The sequence below is a fragment of the Chaetodon auriga genome, chromosome 18, assembly GCF_051107435.1.
Source record: "Chaetodon auriga isolate fChaAug3 chromosome 18, fChaAug3.hap1, whole genome shotgun sequence".
NCBI classification, from domain to species: Eukaryota; Metazoa; Chordata; class Actinopteri; order Chaetodontiformes; family Chaetodontidae; genus Chaetodon; species Chaetodon auriga.
The window spans coordinates 14,826,891-14,849,660 of NC_135091.1; the positions used below are offsets into that span (position 1 = coordinate 14,826,891).

General features: G+C 42.9%; 1 protein-coding gene across 4 annotated transcripts in view; it reads right to left on the reverse strand.

Moving 5' to 3' along the window:
* plcb4b (phospholipase C, beta 4b) overlaps positions 1-22,770 on the reverse strand; it is a 64,828-nt gene that overhangs the window by 35,312 nt on the left and 6,746 nt on the right. For 3 of the 4 annotated variants that reach the window (XM_076756285.1, XM_076756282.1, XM_076756281.1), the window contains exon 3: positions 12,493-12,559. The exons of the other annotated variant lie outside the window; for it this stretch is intronic. The gene's annotated coding sequence lies outside the window, so the exon portion shown is untranslated. The remainder of the gene's footprint in view (positions 1-12,492; positions 12,560-22,770) is intronic. 4 annotated transcript variants of the gene reach the window in all.

Consider the following 22,770-nt stretch of genomic DNA (forward strand, 5'->3'; position numbering starts at 1 on the left):
GTCAGACTTTATCTGGAACAGCTGGTCAGAGTTAGAGCATAAAATAAATGTTACATATATGATGGTCTTCATCATGCAATTTGACAATGATTGCACAGGTGCTTGAGGTTTGACCATTTATGGCCTGACTGAAAATAATCCTAAAGTTACAGTCTCAGCGTTGGATTTAGGCTGGACCAAAACTTATTTGCTTTATTGTGCCTTTGTTATCTTTCAGGACCAAAGCTGTATAACCTGGCAGACCAACAACAGACCATTAAAATATTATACAGCATAGCAGAAGAAAGACAATTAAAGCAAACTATTTCACAGTGCAAGCGCTGAACACAAGTTGTCTAGTTGTTTCTTCCCACTCTGTCTTTGTGTTTTGCTGCACTATGTATGTCCTGGACCTCCACAGTGAGCAGAGAGAAAAAACTAAGTTTTAATTTGCCCATTTGTCTGAAAAAAGTAGTTTTCCCAAAATGCCAAATTCACTTTTAAGCGCTTTGCTAAGGGACGTCGTCAGATAAACCTCTTTCCTTTTTGCCACTCGTTAATCCAGACCATAGTTACAGTAGCATCTGTCAGTTTGCAATCAAAACAGTGACTCACCTAATTCAGAAAGATCATTGTTTTCACCTCAGGTTTCAGGAATCTGCACTTCTATCACATCCTGGGACTTGGAATGTGTTTGTCCTCTCTCGGGATAATAGCTCCTGGTTCACAAAATGCTGCCCCACTTGCTGTTTCTATGACAGTAATGAGCAGGTGAAGCCAGGTGAAAAGTATCATCACTAATTGCTATCAGACTGCAAACCAGCTTCAGCAATGAGGAGGATGTGTGGATTAGAACAAAGGATATGGCTTTAAAGGCCCTGTGCAAACACACACACACACACACACATACACACACACACGCATGCACACGCACGCACGCACACACAGTCATGTTTCCATCATTTCTGGGGACATTACATACACTTACATTCATTTCCTGGAGACGTAACCAAACCATTTCCAAAACCCCTACTTGCCTAACCTTAACCTAACCCTCATAATAAAATTTAATGACTTACATTAAAGGAACTTGCATTTTGTCCCCATAAGGAAAAGGAGTTCCCACAATGTGACTGTATAAACACATTTATGTCCCCACAATGTGAGAAATACACACACGCACACACTGAGTTATGTTCAAGAGCAGCGTAAACAGAACCACACAGTTCTGAGAAAAGATCCAATCAGCTACAATAAGAGAAAATTGTGCTGAAAAGCTTGCATGCTCAAAGTTGTAGCTGTCATTTAAACTTAAAGGGGATGTTGAAGGAAGCAGCACTGCATGCAGGATCTATACAAAGAAGTTGGGGGATGTTGCTCTGTTATTTAGCAGCTGATTATTTTAGCCACAGGTTAGAACCGATCCAGCTAAGGTGAAACTGGGTGGGGTTTAAAATGCAGCTGCATGATAAAGTGGACCTGACTGCTCCGTCCAAACAAACACAAGTTCAACTGAATCGTTAAACTGTGTCTCTGAGCCGTCCAGCACAGCATGCACTGGGGCAATGGAGCTATCATTGTCCTCTTCATTTTGTCTGCGTTGGTGCGCTGATGCTGGTGTTATTGTGAGCCGTGTCGAGTTCTGCAGTGTTTCCACTGTCATTCACATATCCACATTGTTCAATGTACAATTAGTGACGAATGAGTGAATGTGTTCACACCATGAACGGTTACTGAGATTGTCACTTTTGTCACTCTTGGCTGTGATCTGACAACTTGATGCAACATTAACTGTAAATTTATTTCCACCGATGAATCACATGAGGTGAGACAGCTGCTGATTTTTTTTTTGTTCTGAGAATCTTGTTGTGACTGAACATGTTTAGATGCCCTTGCAATAGCTGATTATCAATACCATAAAATCCCTTAGACCACGACTGCTGCAGGTGACTTCTACAGGGCACAGCAACCGGGGTCAGACTAAACTCCAGGTGCAGCTTAAACCGCAGCCTCTGAGGACACAGCATGGGGTTGACGTGATCGTGTGACTTTGACCAAGACAACACAGGTTTAAACCCGTCTTAAACCTTAAACCACAGCTGAGCTAATGACAGAGCAAGAGCCTGCAGTGTTTATAATCAAACATATTCATGGCACAGAGGCAACTAGAAGAGTGTGACTGTCAAGTCGAATTAACACAGTACAATTCAATAATATTTCAACAGTATTTCTTGTCACTTTCACACTGAACTGGAGTGATTATAAATAATAAGTACTCTAATGTTCTTTTCTCATTTCAAGTAAAATATGGGCTGCAAAATAAAAAATAAAATACATAGAAAGAGAGCTTTAGAAAAATCTTAAAGTACATAATTTCAGAAAAATTAAATATAAGTGCAGCTTGAGTTTCCCTTTTTCTTCACGTCTTAACAGTCTCAACCAATTACACCATCTTAACACATCTTAATAACTGAACAGCTTTAACACCTCCTTTTCTTTGTCTTTCCCTCTTGCATGTCTCCTCTTATATCCCTCTCACATGTCTCACAGTGACACTTCACAAGGCTGCTTTAAATAATCGTCTCAGAACAAACGAGACATACTGGTTTTGAGCTGCCCGTGGGAAGAGTGAACATGTACGCTCTGTCCATTCTTCATTAAAAGCTGTTTTCACTGTCTACTTTTCTCTCTGCAGTCCACAGCATGTGAAATTACTTTTCTCTGACTTGCTTATTTCGCCTACTGTCGTCTCCTCCGGGTGTGTGTGTGTGTGTGTGTGTGTGTGTGTGTGCGTATCTCGGTCGCTGACTTGATTCACAATGCTTATCGGAATGCACAGATTTGATTGGATCATCACGAGATGATTTGCAACGCATGCAATCGGTCTGTGAGCTTTCTAGGCCACCAAACATGTCCGTTTTGACAAAATGTAATAATTCTCAGCGTTTTTCAAAGACTGTGAATCACTGCAACTACGAGAGGTCCGTGAGCACACAGTTATGTATGTGCACAAAAAATATTAGGCCCTTGAGTTCAGTAGTAAGCGAGATTAACTGTGGACAGACAACACTCACAATCAAGCACAAGAAAAAACAAACCCTGGGAATTTTAACAAAAACAACCTGAAGCTGAAGAAAAAACCCTGCTGCTTCACAGCAAGCTGCCACCTACTTACTCTCTGCTGCTACTACTCAAGGCGTTTTACCTTCTCAGTCTCACCAAATAGGAAACCGACCACCTGCTCTGGTAAGAACAGGACCAGCTAGATAAATACAAAGCATTCAAAGGATACACAACAACAACAACAACAACAACAACAACAACAACAACAACAACAACAATAACAACACATGAATGTAATAATTCTCAGTGACTAATGAAGTCACAATTTTTACAATTTACAATGCACACCTGGGTTGCCCCAACTTCAACAGAACGTAATTTAATGCATAACCTTCCTCCCACAACTTGACTGTGCCCGAGCAGAGCATCGACATCACAGGCAGAAAAACATCAAACACGTATGCAGTATGTAGGGTATTATACAACACCACAGAAGGGCGGACTACTTTTAACAGATCATAAACTTGTGAAAGACAAATAAAAACCAGACAACCTCAACAACCTTGTGTGTCAATGGTGAATTCACAGATGCACTGCACTGAAACGAATGACTTGACACAAAAAACTGTTGCTGTAGGAGCCTTTTCACAGTAAAGATGGAAACAAAATATGTCCATGTTCAAGTGGCACACAGTGAAATGTAAACCAGACGAATGACAACAGTAAAGAAGATGACATTATAACTTCTTCTCAATGTTCGGCTTCAGTGTACTATACGCTGCTGTATACTGAATGACTTTGCTTCTCCTCATCTGACAGGCAGCCTGCACACTACAAACAAGACTTTCTAATATTCTTTGTAATTTGCTCGTTTGCTCATGGAAACACAATATAGGGAATCAATGATACACGTGCATACTGCATGATTATGTCACTTTTACTTGCCTAAAGAGGAGCGTCAAGAGAATTAGCTTTGTTTAAACACCTTTAAACAGCTTTGTCAACATATTCAGCACACACATAAAGGTAGCATCATATTTTTCGGCTAGGTTAGTTTTTGGATTAAAAAAAAACAACAAAGTGTATGTGCACAAGTCAAACATGCAAAAACGCCAACATTTGGCATGAAAACTGCATGGTCCTTATTTTTCTCTTTTTCACTTGGCCTTTCTAAAGTATATACAGCAAGATCACATTACTGTCTTAAGGCTGCATCCAGATCTCTAATCTACACCGTACATATTCTGAAGTGTCATCACGTATCTGTTTGTCTTGGATATTTGCCTTGTCTTACAGCTACAAGAGCGAAGAGAAGGCACGTAACACACCGCTCCCTTCTTTCTACATACAGAGGGCTCCATATGAGTCTAGACAGGAGCGCTTTTGTCAGTGGAACAGTAAAGACATGCAACTGAAAATACTAAATGTATTTTGCTTCTTCAGTACACGCTTTATCCCTGTATGCATGCCTGCTGGAAGGCACAGAAAGACATACAATGTGTCCTGTATGGACATCCACACTGTTTCTTAATATGCCTCTCCTTCAACAATACCATTAATCTTGCTCTCACTATTAGGGTCAGAGCAGCCCTTGAGGCTGAAGCCATCTTAGGACACACACATCTACCAACTCACCTACAGCGACTCTCTGCTACCCAAAACAAATCCACTGCCAGTGAGAGCAGTTTTCTTCATGCCCATCAGAATTGCCAAAAAGCCAAATAAGTGAACCTCCATTAGTTTCTATCTTTGTATCTCTGGCAATCACCTTCTGAGATAGTTAACACAAAAAAGAAAAAAATCCATCATCACAGCATGACGGCACTGTTCATTCTGCTGCTAGCTTCACGACGCATCACATTCCTGGAGATCACATTTACTCCCTGACAGACAACGCTGATCACTTCCCACATATTACTTTTCCCTGCCAGTCTCGTCAGTGAACAAAACAAGTTTGTTTACCTCAGTGCATTGAGCAAAACACCAATACTGCAAGGGTTAGAGGTCAGATCCCACTGGGGTTACTTATTCTAACAGCGCTTCTGTGGCACTTGATAAATTTCCAAAAAACTGCACATGTACCATATGTTGTACAATGGCGTTGTACATCTGCTGGCAAAGGCTCATTGAAGTCGAACATTCAAAGTCTTAGCATGTCATGGATTTCTGGGTCTAATTTTTGAGGCCACCTTTTCAATTTTCACCATACTGATCTGCATAACTCCTTATGCAGACTGCTGTGGGCTGTATTTTAGAACATTTTACTGGCTGCATTTAGTTTCATTTATTTAAGCGATTAATAATGTAACATTCAAGTTTACACAGAATAATAATTGCTACCAAAACTGACTGAACCAACAGTTCATTTTTATGACTGCATCAACTGACAAAATCATTCTCTGTAGGACTATCTAGAATCAGCATTTTTTCTAAAATATCACTCACGACTCATTACTGAAACAATTATACTCATAATTCTGCTGCATCACATCTTGTTGCAATTAAAATTGTATCTTAAGAATCGAAAATGAAACGGCCCTTTGGCAGACAATTTGGAAAGAAAGCTATGACGCATGTGGCTGCTCTTTACAGCCGATGTGTGCGGATGAGGAGAAAGAAGTAGGCTGAGCGAGGTTTGGAGAGAGCATGAGATGAAGCAGGGAGTGAAACTTTAACTGTCTTTTGTTTAATTTTTCAATTAACTGCATAACCAATTTGTCTGCGGATGTCACACATAAAGCAGGAGACTAAGTTAAACCAGACCAGTCTGATGTGTGCAAGAAACACAGGAGTCTGTGTGGTTATTTGACAGCAGCCTGTTGTACATGGTGTACATTATTTAAAAAGAGAAACCACAGAGGCACTGATCAGAGCCACTTTCCACGGCACTGCCTCACCTGCATGTATTTCCCATCTCGTCACACCTTGACACATTTGCGCCACGTCTGCAGCACGACACACTCAAAGCTCATTTGAAGAATACCAACAACTCATATCACTACTGTGCTCGCACGAGTCCCTGCCAAGAAAACATAGGCCCTGGAGTGTGCACACAGAGTACACACACCTGCAGGGTTACAGCACTGAGCAGGATCGGCGGGGGGGGTGGGGGGGGGGCTAGTATGAGAGCAAAGGGGAGGAAATGAGCAGAAACCCAGAGGCCAGAGGGAGCCAGCTCCTGAAGGCAGCACACCACAATAAAAGGTTCATGTTTAGGTGACACGTCAGTCGCCATGTTGTACTGCCCTGTGAATGGATGTGTGCTGTGGCCATGATACTGTGGCATGTTTCCAGTATTCACGCGAAGAGGTGAAGCAGGATGAGAAAAAAAAACACCTCAGGTCAACTGGTTTAGTTAAACAGTCTTATGACCTCCGGCAAGACAGCCACCAACCAGGATACGCAGAGAAAAAAAGGACACACACACACACACACACACGCATGCACAATATCCTGGAAGCAAACTTCAACAGGCTGCCCTTCTCAGGTGACAATGATTCAAGACCGTAGACAGACTACAACACTGTGGTGGTGGCAGGTTTGTTCAATTGCATTACCAATGATTGAATTAGATTAAACTTTGCCCTATCAGATAGAATCCGGTTAGCATGAGGGTCATGTTTGCTCATACTTTGCTGCACACATCGGTCACAAGCCGCTCATGCCTGAGACACAGAGCAATACCGTGAATATGCCACTGTTTACACTGGATGAAAGTAGTCTTTAATTAAATGAGAGCCCTCAGCGAGGAATGCAGTGTTTTTATAACACCGATAAGACCTCTGTTCTCTGAGCAAACAGCACATATGGCAGTGAAATCAATGTTACAACCGCCTGCCTCTGTTTTTACATCGCATTCGGTCACTAAACAGCAGGGTGGTGGAAGAGGAGACGGTGATCGCTAAGTAAACACGTACTTAATGAGGACGGAGATCCTGTGTGCGTGTGTGACCTGTGTAAGATCTCTGATTCCACTGGGCTTTTTCACACCTCCTCAATTCAACCGAAGCCTACTGCGGCATGCCAGCTCGTGGGCTACACGTTGCTACTCAAAACCTGGCGTGCAGGGAACAATTTCTGAACAATTTGAGTGAGGAGAGCCGTGGGACTGAGAAAACAGTGAGTGGAGGAGTGAGTGGAAAAGCTGAATGGCAAGACCAACCACTAATCATTACTGAAATTCCCATTTCACTCATTTCAATTGATCCACATTTGGGCTCCACTTTGCTCACTGACTGTTGAGTGTCAACTGAGGTTTCTATGGCCCCTCCAGCAGTGCGTGACTTTGTGTGTGTATCCTGTATATGTCTATGTCTGTGTCTCCATGTTTGCCCATGTCCACGCCTGTTCGTGTGCATGTGTTTGTCAGCCCATGTGTGTTTAAGTTTGTTTTCTTTAGCGCACTTAGCCCTCTTATCCCAGAGTCACTAACCAGCACATTACAACCATTCAACTACTGATGGAACCTCTTGTGTTTATTGTAAATCAACCTCAGAGAGACGTCCTCACAGTGAAGAGGTCTGTTTTTGTCTCATGGCTCATCATGAAGACATTGAGGTAAACAACTGCTCCAGGTGAGCACTACGGTACATCACATACAGTCTGCCATGGATTATGGGAAAATCAAGGATTAAAGATTGTTCAGTGTCTAAAAATGGATTCCAGGTCAGTACCACTCTCCATATTATTGCTCCTAAACAACAAAATCTGCAACATTATGCTAGTTTCACCACTAACAACTACTAATTGAGAACATTTTAATGTTGCTTTACCAATTTTCACCAATGAACAATCGTAACGTTGTTCATTGTGTAATGTTTCCACAGGTCACATGACCCTTTCAAAGTCTGAAAAAGTCCTCTTGTCATTCAATGCTAAACAAGTTTCTGATCACATATTGATGTAAAAGTTGCTCCCCCCCGCAGAGCAATAGAGATATGAAGTTATTCCCAGTTAACACAAATAAGAATCTAATGTCAGTTGGCTGATAAATGCTTTTCTTGGGTTGTATGAGCAAAAATCTGAAATCACTGTTTGTTTCTTGTGGATGAGGAAGTATTATGCTGTTGAAAGGAAGAATGTCTTTTTCCAAGCCAAATGACCCTCTGCTACCCTCTTCTTTGCCTTTTATAGTTGAGGATCACCCTGCTCACTCATGCTCCCCGGCCCCGGCTTACATAATTGACTTGAGCCTGGGATGGAAACTGGCTGTCTTTCACTCACACACACTGACTGCAGTGCCCAACTCTGGTCGGACGGAACATGTGTGCACACATACGCACTTACTGTACCACACGCACACACACGCACGGACGTCAATAAGAATACGACTTTCCAACATTCAACTGCAGCAGTAGGATCTCCTTCGCTTTCAAACACAAGGCCTTTGTCGGGTTCATCCCTACTGAAAAGCAGATGAGGATGTAAATTAGCTCATAAAACACACAACCATACTGCGACACACACATCCACATACTCTCAGAGTTCTTTTTATAGTCACCCACATCCATTATATGCCAAATTGAGTTACACAAAGAATTTAACAAATGGCCTAATGGATGGAGCATTCACCTAATAAATTATGGCCTAAAGCCTTTGCCAAATGGACAACATTAGTGTGTGTGTGTGTTTGTGTGTGTCGGAGGCAGTCTGCTGACCTGAGGGCCAATGACTACCCTCACTGAGGAAACACGGAGGCCGCTCAGAGGGAACGACTGCAAGGGAGGGGAGGAGGTGAGAGAGGGGGTAAGGGCTGTCCCCGGGTTATCAGCAGTCTTAATCAGAGGTATTTAGAGCACTGCATGTCTGACTGTGTGTGCATGCATGTGTGTTTGTGTGACTGCTTGAAAAGGCACTTAGTCAGGGAGTTCCCTAAATGTAATGAAGTAGAGGGGCCAGGCTGACGCATTAGCACACTTAAGCCAACCCTGCGACTGGGACACAGCTCTCTGGTCGAACCTCCCCTGCCATCTGTAAACAGATGGTGCGGCTAGTTTTATTTGCAAGTATAACGGTTGCACAAGGAATATGACGTTAAATGGAACAGACAAATTACAAGGGAGTGGAACAATACTGGACTAAAGCTTTAGGCAGAGCACAGACTGTATCAGCAATGCAGAAAAGATTTCTACAGCTCTTGGGGATTCCCTATTACAATGAAGCAGCTTTGCATGAGGAACATGGGTCTAAAATACAACTAGAAACCCTCAGTCTTTGCACAGAGATGAATATGAGTAACTGAAGCCACCAAATGGAATATGGAAAAGACCATTTTTCATGAGGTGATGGGGAGGAGATGGTATCCGTGTCTGGTTAATAATAGAAGCACCACACCGGAAGACTGGTATTAAGATTAAAAAGTCCACGCAGATGATTTTAAACAGTGTGTGGACGGAGCATTGGTTGGGAATATTTTTAAAACACAGCACAGAGGAGTGATGTGGATGTGATTGAAGAGTGAGCCTGTGAGCAGCCTGAGTAAACTGTTCTAAAAGACTGATTACTACAAAATGAATCTCCTTCGCTCACCCAACTTTCCTTTGTTTCACTTCTATTTTGGTCAAAGCGCAGGAAGAAAATTAAGAAACGTTTTCTACTCTTTAATATGGAGTCGTTTATATTTGCACATCATTTTCCTGCTGTGTTGGCCCGTAACAGAATCAGTTCATGCTGTGGACACACTTCTGGCTATTTGGATCCATGTTATAACATTTCCAGAGGCATGTGAGGACACAGCCTAACTCGAGGTTTAGTCTAATCTTGGCTTAAATGGATAGATATTTCACTTAGAGGAGCTGAAGGTAGGTGCAGAGTAACCTGAAAAATCCTGTTAATTTGAGTATGGAAGTTAGGTAACTGGCCTTTGCAGAGGGATGCCTGCAGAGTAAAAATACCAAATTATCCCAAAATTATTATGTTACATCACAGAATCTGTGCTGCCCTGCGCTGCGCGGCACTGTGCTGTGTGTGTGACGGTCTCATTTAGACCAGATTAGGAGGTCGAAGGTTTGGTTTGCCCAGCTACACATACCCTGCCGAGGGCTCATTGAGTGCCAGGTTTGCCCAAACATGGTCAAAAATACAGGACACACATACACGCACGCAACATATTCGAGATGACCTATGTGAAGTGTTTACGAAACCTCTCTATTTCACTTGAAATGGATTCAGTTTTCATCAAATGAACTCAATCTACTTAAGAGTTCACTGTGCAGGCTACTGCAAAGCAGCACTATAGGGTATCTGTGGCAGTGCCTGAAGGGGATTAAAATGTCCCAAAGTAACAGATATCTGATAATATAAACTCCATTTTGGAAGAGCATCATCACATCTGAGATGCTCGCCAAAATGCAGCCTTCCACCTGTTCTTCTTCCTGCTGTCCATCTCAGAGGGTGGCACGGGGGGTGAGGGATAACCCAGCAGAGCAGAGACAAGGATGAGTAAGAAATAGAAGTTTGAGAGTTTGAGACAAGGAGAGCTGGGCAGGAGGAGGACGGGGGAGGGAGCAGAGGTTGCTCAAAAATATGGGATTTCTCCCTTTGCCCAAATAAGTACCTATTAAAAGAGAATTTGTGCCCTGCTGAGCTGCCGATAAGGCAGCCAGGAGAAAGGAGCCGTGGAAATAGAACATGTCCATATAGAGAGGGGAGCTGTGGAGAGAGGAGCAGGGAGGGGGCAGGGGTTAAATGCTTCCCCAGAATGTGCGCTTTCCACTGGCGTAAACCCAGTGAAAAGAGTCCCCGAGTCCCTGCCGATTGACAGAGCACGAGGGCCTACTGTGAGCCTGATTGAGCGCGGGCAGCTGAGCTATCGCCGAAGAAATTACCGCATTGAAATCAGCTCCATGTTCAAGTGGCACGTTTACCAATGCTTGACAACACTAATGAAGAGAGACTGGAGATTTTTCATCAGGTGTTTTTCATCAGTCAGCATGCACGTTACCCAGGCAGTGAGTTTCTGACTACGAGAACGACAGAGAAAGCAAGAGGACAAAGACAGAAAGAGGAAAACCTGTCTTGACAAACACCCCACAGATGTTGCTCCTCTCTGACACCACTGGTCTCCCTAGCAACCCTGCTGGCCAGTAATAGCCTCTAGCTCGTTTGGCTGCAGTGGCGTCATGAAGACGCGCACACACACACACACACACACACACACACACACACACACACACACACACACACATCATGTACACACAAACAGGCACATTTCAGCCTCTGAATGGGATCCCAGTCTGTATTTATAGAGACAGAGGAACTCACTAGCCCACCCAGCCCAACCGTCCCCTCAGGCTTTACCAGAGAACACACATATCTGTGCAGAGACCATCTACCCCATCATTAAAAGCCCTGGGCACACACATACACACACAGCCACAAAAAAAAAAAAAAAAAATCCACCAAGTCCCTCGATTGTAGTAAACAAGCCCTGTAATTGGCAATAACAGATAGCTGGGAATTATACATTAGAGCTGTCTTGGGTTGTTGCTTTCTCGGGAACGTGCAAAAAGCACCGGCTGAATCGTCTCCTTAATATTAAAACACTCATTTTAAGATGGAGAAATTGAGCTTTTCTCTACGTTTTGAAAGGCCCTATCAAGAAAAGAGAAGACAGAGCAGAGAAGACTCTCCTCTAGCAAATGAAAACCTAGTTGTCAACAGGTGTCCTTGTCACTAGGACACACTATATTAGACTAATTATACATAAATGCCGAGCTGATTATTTCCCCAAGAATGAGACGGATCAAAGTTTGTGAGTCCTGCCTCAATGAGTTAAAGACGTCCTTAACTACTATATCCTACTTTCATGTGATGCAAAAAAAAAAGAATCATGTAAAGTGAACTGAGCTGTCATGCAACAGGTGTGCGGCTGCTGTAAGGCCAGCTGGCGATGCAGTGAGACAGCAACTGTTGTGTCTTTTTTGGCAATAGCACAAGGTGCGTCACAGAGATCTGAAAATGGCTATTTGTACCACAATTTGATCTGTCAAGCTGCTCTGCGATCATTCAAAGGGGCATCCAAACCTATCCAGCTTTTTCAAGGTAAGGGTGGAGTAGTGACATGGATTAATACTTGGGATAGAGACACTTCTGCCCATTCGAGAGAACACAATTGTTCTAGGCCCTAATCCTTAGTATCATTGAAGTTTAACTTACTTATATTGTCTGTTGGACTTTTCCTACAGCGTCTATCATACATCTGTCTAAAGTAAAAAAACAAAACCACATTAATCATTAAACTGAAGAGGGACAGTGTGCCTCTCATTTGCTATAAACACTGCTGACTTCACCCCATGTCTTTCCATGTACATTAACGAGTAATTATGTTCTTTTTCATAAAGGTGACATCAATTTGCACTTCAAGCAAAGTCATGATTATGTAAAGGATTGAACGCCACTGAAAGCTTGTCTGCCGCATAACATGTGGGAGGTGAATCTGAGCGTACTTACCAGATGACAGACAGAGGGACAGAAAACTGAGGGGAGGGGAAACACTGGAGGACAGCACTGGACCACTCTACAAAGAGATGAACAGAGAAAAAGGAGAGAGAGAGGATTAAAAAAAGGCAAAACTAAAGCAGTGACGTGTAATTTGCAGATATCCCACGTGCTGCTGACTCCATTATCCAGCTTTATCTTGTATACTTACAGTAATATTACAGATACTTGTGGTGCCTTCAGGGGAGACACTGACACACAAACAAGCACGTCCCTGCACAAGCACAAACACACACTGGGATGTAATCACACACACACACACACACCCCCCATCTTATTTGGCTTGTGCCGAATTTTAATCATTCCTCCGGCTTCTGCTTAATAAACTTTTAATAGGAAGCTGCTTCCCTTAAGAAAGGCTGCCTTCGTCAGAGAGAGTGGTGGAAATGAGCTGGCAAATTAGACAAAGGGCACCACCTCTGCATCTGCTCGGTTGTAGCTTTTGAGCAGTCGGTATATACCGCTGAGGATGAGTCTACTAAAAGCTTAAAATAAAAAAATGTAAACTTCACATTGGGTCGGAGGGACTGACAGAGAGACGGAGTGAAACAGGAACAGAACTATAGATGGAAAGGAGGATAATCCTTCACTTGGCAAGCCATCTCATATCCTTATGTCCGCAGCGAAGACAAGACAAATTCCTCGACACTTCCTGTACTTAACAGTGACGGTGACTCGGCTTGTGTCTTCTCTCACCTCATCATTACAGCTCCATCTAGTTTTGCCCTGTGCAGGACAGGAACTGTGGCAGTAATGGTTTCTTTATGCGATCATCTTGTAAGATAAACTCAGCACAGCGTAGACGAGGCACGACAGATTCCAACAACTAAGAGAGGAAAAGTTGTTGTGGGATCATCTTAGTTAACTAATGATAAATTTTGTACGATCAGTAAAAAATGTACTCTGTAATTGGCCCATCTTTTGGGTACACTTTGAAGAAGATGAAACAAAAACAAAAACTAGCTACTTAATGCTCAAGATGTTATGCTGGACACACTTACCACCGTCATTTCTATTGCACACCACAGTGATTTAGACAAGCTCATTACTTCCTGTGTGGCCATTTCCTGAAAGATGTGTCTTTCCCAGTGAGGCGATCTTTAGCGATGCTCATCTGAATCTTGTGCACACCCATAAAGAAAAGGGTTCAACACGTTGTCTCTTTGCAACATGTGGACCAAAGCAGTACCAAGGGAAAACCTCGTTAAACATCAACATATTACTGAGGCTAAGTGCTGAAAGGAAAGGCTGACACTCGACTCTGATACAACGGAGGCATTCTTAATTATTAATCGGCAATGCATAAAGTAATACCAACAGGTTTGTGAATTAAGCTCTATGTGCAACAACAGCTTGGTTAAAATACCATTTTATTTCGATTACAGTCAGCATTATTTAATGGCCACTACCCACAATGCTTTGGTTTCCTTGAACACCATTCTATCTTTTTTAACAGTAAAAAACATACACAGTAGCAACCACTTCCATCCCAATGTGAGACAGCTGAACTGTTAGTTACCGAGGGCTTGAATATCTGGAGTGTGTAATCATCTAACAAAGGCGTCAACTGAACACACGGTGCCTCTTAGCCACTGTGAACCGTTAACATGAAGGGCAGCGAGACATCTCATCAGCTTCTATACAAGAATACTACTTGGACGAATGCAAGAACATCTAAAGGACCACAAGGGTTTGCTTTGTAATACAATATGTTGTCTAATGTATTTAATTCTGTCATCTACATGAGGGAGTTAAACAAACACAAAAAAATCAATTCATAATCAGGAACTGACTTTTGGAGTCAATAATTCTTTGACAGGTAATCTGTCTCTGGAGTCACCGGCCTCCTGTATGTCCATCCATCTCCCTTTCTCCCTTCTCCCCTCCTCTCCATGTGGATGGGCCTCTCCCACAGCGGCAGCTTATGTGGATCAAATATTCTACATGTCAAGTGGCCTCGCTGGCCGAGAGCTGCTCACACGCCTCTTGAGCCAGGGGAGAGGATCAGTGGGTACGCTCTGCACCAAAAAAGGGAAGCCATGTCATGTACGCAGAGACCAGTATTTATATTGTGCTGAGCATTTTGATGAGAACACAGCAGTTGGATCCAGAGACAGATGGACAGCTACTGTAAACAGACAGACAGGCGGACAGACAGATCCTTTCTGTTGTATTAAACTAAACAGCGAACACACTAAAAGTATTTAAAAACAAAGTAAAAAGGGTTTCTCAATAAAACAAATAAAATCAAATAAATAAAGAGACTTCTCCAGGAGAAGAATCATTTAAAAGCTCTTTCAGGCCATATCCTGAGTCCCTCACAGCAAAGGCTCAGTGACCTACAGCACAGCTAAGACGTCCCTGTGTGGGTTCATAAGGTCTTAAATGCACTGTAAGGCAGCAAAGGTCTGGTCATGAAACACCTCAAAGGTTCACAGTACAAATATAAAATCAATTCTTCAACATGTAACAGCCTGCAGTGTATATGGCACTACAATGAGCTTTTTCCAGTTAAAAGCCCAGTGTCTGAAGCTTTATGATAAAGAAAAAAACTGAGACCGCTGTTGGTTCTTGCTGACTGGAAATCTGGATATGAGCTATACTGCGCCATTATTTTCTTTTCTATTTGTCGACTTTCACCAGCACCACTTCCAGTACAGTCCAGTGATGGATACACAAAGGATGGATGTGCTTTGCTTGCTGACAGGCTCAGCTCCCTCTACCCTTTCTCTGTGTGCTTGTGTGTGTGTGTGTGTTAAGAGTATGTGTGTATTTTTAGAAGGTGCTATTCCAGGTAACATCCAGCGGCGCGGTAATAATTCCTTTGATTAGGGCAACAGGTAAGAGGCTGGTAATGTCACCCCTACCTGCCAGAGCATTTAAAACGGTGTAAACAGTGGCAGCTCTACCATCGTCACTCAACCAGCGACAGCTCTACAGGGGAACCACACAGGGGTGCTGATTAAAAGGACAGCACTGCTAACACACCAACCACACACACTCCCACAGGTATCACAAGATGGGATATGGCAGGGGAAGTGACATTATCCATGTAACCTGGAAAAGCCTAATCTAAAAATAACACGCAGACTATCTCTATATGTGCTATCTGAAAGTAAATAACTAATGACTGGAGTGTTGACAGCCACCATAATGACTGTTATAAACTAGTTCAAATGTGAAGAAAATGAGTGGGGTTGGGTTAAAAGTGTACGTCCCCGCCTAAGGAAAGCGACCCGAGCCGCAGCCTGACACACGGCTCTCTGTGGGACACCCTGCTGGCTGCTTTGCTACCATGAGAAGCACCTGCCAGCATACGGAGATGATAACTATCACATCGTCGCTCATGTCAGCTATCTTGCTCTTCTGAGAGTGACGGGGACATCAGACAGCTCTCACCAACTCTCTGACCGGAGGAGCACTCTGAGAAAACCCCACCCCCTGTTTATCATGCAGCTGTGTCCCATAGGGCGACGGGGTCTCTGAGAGGGTTGAAGTAGGGTCACCAGATTGAAAAGCGCTGAAGCAGTGACTAAAAATAGGGAGGCTTATTCTAACAGCGCATCTTCATTTGAAAGCATGATTGTATCAGATGGAAATGTGGGCGAACAGGAGGACTAAAGAATGACTGCGTGGACAAAACTGGATGTTTCGTAGCATAGCACAGCTTAGTATGTCATCGCTGTGGTGGGAGGTCGAGTTAGACCAGAAGATTGATACCTCTCCCGTGTCTGTACGGTAAATACGAAGCTAACGCCAGCAGCCAGTTAGCATAACTTGGTACAAAGACTGGAAACAGGGCATCAGCAAGCCTGACTGTCCAAAACTCAGCTACTAGCATCTCCAAAGATCCTTATCAACTTGACAAGTCTTCTCTTTGATCTGCACACAAACCTAAGTCTAGAAATGTCATGTGGTGGTCTTATGGTGGGTTGTCATCACTTTTATGACTTCTTTGTGCTAAGCCAAGTCAACTGGTGACTCTTGGCAAGAAAGCGGTGACGCTGATTTCCCCGAATGTCAAACTTCTTTTGAAATGTTCAACTTCTACATAAGAGTGTCAATGTTTTCACTGCCTGCTGTATTTCTGTGAGATTCTGACCTCAAGAAGCCTTCTGCGGTGGTTAGGGTTATCAGCTGGGTTTCCACACCAGTTTTGTTGTTTGTTTGCTTTGGTGAAATAAATAAATAAATATACTGTGGGCCACTACTTTTGGACACATTGCATAATCTGCTGCTGCAGCTGGTCATATTATCTGCAGTGCACTCCTAACATTTATGAAAGGTCTTAAAACTATGAACCATTTAGCGATTTGTTTTCTGCCAAAGTTCAAGAAAACACTGACTGGTGGTTTTGTAGTTGTTATTTTCATGATGATATTTTATTTTCTGTGTCATTTGTAGTATGAGAAATGTGCCAGAAGTATTCCTTTTTTTTCCCACTATATGCAAGTGGCTCCACTAAGTATGTGATTTCTTTTTTTCAAGTGAAGACACATTAAAAAAATTACAAACCAACCAAAGGACCATCACTGGCTTCAGCAGGATGAATAACCTGAAACTGCACGTCTTAGTAGAACGTGGGCGAAATTGAAATGGGAGGTAAAGACAAAAGGAGAGGCGCCCTGAGAGAAGCAGAGAGCGACGGTGGAGGAGAGAACGGCAGTCAGACAAAGAGAGATGCACACGCACCAAAACATTTCACATACACTTTGACTCTTCAATTTTCTCTTTTCTCCGTGATGCTGTCAGGAGCCAGCTCCCCGAGGGCCAACCAGAGAGAGGCAGCCAGAGAGAGCGAAATCCAGGCAGGGAGAAAAGGTGAGAGGGAGAGTTTTTCTACTTAGTGACTCATAGAGAGAGCACAGAGAGAACATCACTCCTTTTCCCTTTGGGAATGATGGACGACTGTCTTTAACAAGGACAAAATTAGGTCTGGGTTTCTCTGCACACACACACACACACACACACACACACACACACACTGGGTGGGAGAGCACTTCTCCCCTTCAAGCAATGTGCTGGCTAATTAGCGGATTACATTAGCAGTGATGGAGTCAAGGGTCCAGGGCCACAGTGACAGGGGCATGTTCTTTACCACCAATGATAGGAAACCATTCAACCTGAGCTAATACTCACAGCTATTATACAGCATAATTTGTGCTGGTGTGACATGGAGCACTGTGTCTCCACAGAAAGCTGCAAACTTGCAGCACTTCAGTGCTCCTTTAGCCCTTCTCAGACATGTCATGTGTGATATCTCTGTTGTTTGAAAGCCATTCCAGCTTTCACAAATGATATTTGGCATCTGGTACACGAGAGGGAGCGCGGCCCTGCGAGAGAACAGCGGTGTGGTGGAACACAAGGACACGCAGAGACAGAGAGGCTGTTCTCTCACAGGCTGATGTTTGTTTGTGACTCCCGTCTAATTCATATCTGCTCTCATTCTAATATCTGAGATTTTTACCAATCAAACCCAGCTCTGGATACAATTTACGGTCACCATTACATCTGGCAATTACCTCCCTATACAGCATACTAGCTTTAATTGTTAGTGGCAGAGTCTGCCATTCCCCTGATGGATTCAAATTGCCGACCTACACACAAGGGATTCACAGGAAACGAGGCATACACGCAATCTATTTCATCGATATCAGCCTCCCTGTTGACTGTTCCATCGCCATATCAGGGCCATATTGAGTTACTGCTAATGCAAACTGAACATTTCCTACTGCCGCTGCTGAACATCAAAAACATTCAACTGGTGAAATATGGGGCAGCTTTTATTGTCTACTGAAGAATCACAGGAAATGAGATGTGTTTGTCACTGCAATTAGTGCTGACGGCGATAGTTCATCAAAAATGGGTCTACAAAACAAGACAAGTGTCGTTTTCTGTATTTTTTTCCATCAACGGATCACGTCTTAGTTTTTTTGAAGGAGTAATTGAAGAAGAACAATCACAGTGAGCGGTTAGATGAAGAGCTGCAGGCGAGCTGCATGCCTCCAACTCTTTACACTACTGAGATCTGCTGCTGTGTGTGTGTGTGCGTGTTTGTGTGTGTGCAGTCATTTTTATTATATGAGTTTGAGCTGCACTCTAAATAGATGCACCAGCTGCTCTTTGGTGGTATTTATGACAAAGTAGCTGCTTAGTTAGCGTTTGCTGCCCCAAAAATTCTGGGACCTGTGGTATTAGACTGCTCGCTGTAACCACTGTGACCACAGGAACCAACCAGGACTGACATTCACTACACAACTACAACTGTGGTATGAGTCACAACGTCAGTGGGAATGGACGTTTTGATTGATGATTATGTGATTTTTACTGGGGTCTGTGTCAAAAAAGTGTCAAAAGCATCCTTTACACCTAGGGAGTATGATTTGTAGGCTGGGAAATCTGTCGCTCCACAATGCTTGTGACACAATTTACCTTTACCAAAAAAACTGCAGCTCTTGCCATTTGGATTTGCCCGAATTATTTTGATTAACTGTTCATACCTAATTACAACTTGTGTTTTGCATTTAGCTTGATATTCAGTCTTGAAGCAGGCAGCATTCAGGACAGTTTAGATACAGGTGTGATGTTTATCGTGGCCTTCCCAGAATAAAAGACTAAAAAAAAAAACACATTTTGTTAGACTGCTCTGATCTGTGGTTTGACCCTCTAAGACTGCCCTGGCAGAAAAGTGCCTTCTTATTCAAAAGTGACGTATGAAATAACCAGTACATTTACATAAGGAAGTGGACGATTTCAGGAATTTTGAATCAAAGGCCTTTGGTGAAAATCACTACAGCAATTTCTTTCACTGTGTTGCACCACAATGAGACCAGTCATACAGTTTTTCCTCTCATTGTTGATTCAAACTCTGGCAACTTGTATAACTGATCTCCTTCAGCGGAGTTGCATAAACAAAACGATGGAGTCAATTTTAAGCCAAGTAAGATCAAGCTCTTTTGGAAAGACACAACAGGTATTCTGCTTGTATTTTGTCATAATTGTTTATCTGATGTGCTCTGTTCTGAGACCTGAGCCCGTCGTGGGGCGTGCAGAGGCTGCGTGTTGGAGCTGCTGGATTAAGGAAGTGCAGCCTGAAAAAACTGCTTTTCTTCCTCACGCGGTGTCATTGTGTCATTTAGAGAAACAAAACGTCTCCCAGCATTTGCCAAAGTAAGATTTACAACACTCCTCTCATGATATGCTTTGATTGTGACACTTTTCTAAACTTTACGTTACTTCTACAGTTTGTTATGATAGCCATCTAATGGATTCGCGTACTAAGCCCCGAGTTTTGTTTAAATGACATGTGAGAAGTGTTTGATGAAAAATGGCCGAAGACCTTTGACAAATGTCTGGCACTGGTCAGAAATCTGTGAGAGGGAACTGTTTGTGTGTTATGCTCTGTGTTTGTACTCTGATTTGTTTGTTTCCCTCAGTCCTAGAGATCAGGGAACATTTTGTTTTTTTTTGTTTTTTTTTGTTAGCTGTAAACATCATAAAACTCCCCACAAAAACACCATTAAAATCCACTTTGTCTTTCAATACATAAAACAAATAAAGACATAAATTAGGCCAATATTAAATACTTCATGCTGTTCCACTCGGGGATATCTGCATAAAACCAGGCATTCCCCCACAGCCATTAGATTATGCAAGTCAATAATAAAATCGAGACAATTGTGCCGTGCTCTGTATTCTGCATTTCAACTTAGCTGAGCAGGATAAGTGATAAGCTCAGCTGCTAAATGTTACATAATTGCTTGGACTTGTTATCTCGTACAGTAGTGGGCTGATTAAAGACACTCTACTGGCACATGCTGTGCACACACACATGCATTCACACACACACACACACACACATGCATTCACACACATACATACACACACACAATCTCTCTCTCTCTCTCTCTCTCTCTCCTTTCCCAGACAGACAAGAGCAGCGCTGTAAAAAAAAAAAAAAAAGAGGAAGAAGCAACATTCCTGCTGTTTATCTAGTCATCTGATCTGGCAAGCGAGTCATGTGTTGGAGCCGTGTTAGAGGCTCGGCATCACGCTTTAGGCTAATGTAGCCTAATGTATTCTGCTGTGCTTTCACTGTCTTGTTCTTGCTCTGTGAAACTGCTCTTTACTCGAATGTGGAAAAGTCCCGTTCTGACTAAAACTAAAACCGTTGTCCTAGTAAACCACAAAATGTCCTCTGACCTGACGATCAAAGGACAGGGTTGGTTTGGTCTCTTTATGTCACACAAACAAATAAATCAATACGTACACAGACAATAGACACTCAATCAATAGATAAGAGTTTCTAAAGGTTTCCTAATCCCCCACCCTCAAATCCTGACAGTGTGACGAATGCACTAATTATTTTTGCTGACTTCAATGATCTTCGTCAGTGTATTGTAAGGCCCTATTCTCTCTATTATTGGGCTGGCTGTGTAATAATAGCTATCCAGGAGAGGATGGTGCAAAATCAAGTTTTGCATTCTGGAGCGAAGGTCGACAGTTTAATTGGAAGTGCAAATTGCGTTCACATGTATCCCCACAGTGGATTGAGCCATGGGTAAAGCGAATGTGCACACCGCGAGCGTGTGTGCATTTAAAGGGAGGGGGGGGGGGGGGAAGAAACAAAGAGTGGGGGGGTGGGTAATAGCTCTCCTTTTCAGTTCCAATGTATTTTTAGAGCCACGCGTGTTACTGAGCTACAATTATTATCACTGAAGTGCTGTTTTTACTCTTTGAAGCCTCTTTCACACAAACCAGGATGCTGCCGCTGCCTGCTACTGAATCAGCTAAGCTAACGCTGCCAATTCTTTGTAAGAAAGAGAAAGAGTAAATATTGACTTGATGACGGCAGCTCCCACCAGTTGGTGTGAGAGGAAGCGCTTCGCTTTCCGCTCGCCCTCTCTCTGCTGTTGGCTGAGAGTCTGAAGAGAATACCCCTGTCATTATATTCACCCTGCGGCCACACTTACCCTTGTAGTGAAGACACACGCTCTCGTCATTGATCTCTCGCTTTCTTTAAGCAGCGAACGCTGCGCTCGCATGTTAATCTACAGCATCTGGGCCAGTAAGGGTGGAGGCCAGGTTTTGATCAGCTGTGTTGTCTGTATTTGGAGCTGAGACTGATGCTGTTGAGCGCGGGGAGCAGAGAGGGATGCTGGGATTTACTGAGCCTTTTCACAGTGTCACACGCCAGCAGAGCCGAGTATCCATGATGATTAAGTGTTTCATTTAGTATCTTAGAAGGTTTTCTATGCAAGTGCTCAACCCTGAGTGACCTTGTTAGGCATAATTGATCCTACAAAGATTATGTTCTTGGACTAAACTAAACTACAGTCCTTGAAGACATATTCTTGATAGCTGAATAATTCAGTCTGAACGGCACAAATTAAATTCAAAACATCTCTGTTCCTTCAACTTTTTAAATTTTAAAACAAGCTGCTGCAGCACATTTAGACAAATACGACACTGTTTTTTTTTTTCTTTTTAAAAAATTTAAAGGGGGCATTTTCTTTCTCCCTAAGCATTACATTTAAAGATGCAGCTCTTTCAAAAGCAACACCTCCTCTGTCTGGACGCAGCCTCCAGAGACTGTCACATCCATATTTTCGATGAATGTCAAGGTCTGAGAAAGCAGCTGAGGGTAGGACGGCGTTTCAGGGTGCCGGATCCATGCAAACACTTGCAAGAGGAATTGATTTAGGCATGTTGACTCTGCTGCTGACATGGTTGCTAGTACAGGCGTTGCTGGTGCATGACTGCTGCTGCTGCTGCTGCTGCTGCTGCTGCTGCTAATAGATATGAGTTTTCATCAGAAGCACTATTGAATTTAACACTGGATGAGTCTGATGTCCAAGAATTTATTACAAGAATGCTCTATTAAATAAAAAAAAAAACACTGTTATGCATTTTCATTGCTTAAACAAATTTTTATCAAATGTAATCCAACCGATATGGGTGACCTAAGCTTTGTGTAATTGTTTTGTATTTACGTCATTTAATATTTCTATTACCGGGACAAGTAATATCGTCTTTTACAAATCCTAACAAGAGGGGATCTAAGGCCAGCTGATCAAAGGCTCGGACAGGATCAGTGACCTGGCAATGTGAAAAGTCATGAACACATGTGATATTCACTAACTGATGTGTTAAGAGTCCTGTGGCACGGGGGAATCATAGATCACTGTGACGCCCCGAACTAAAAATAAATAGGCCTGCAGTGAGAAGAGA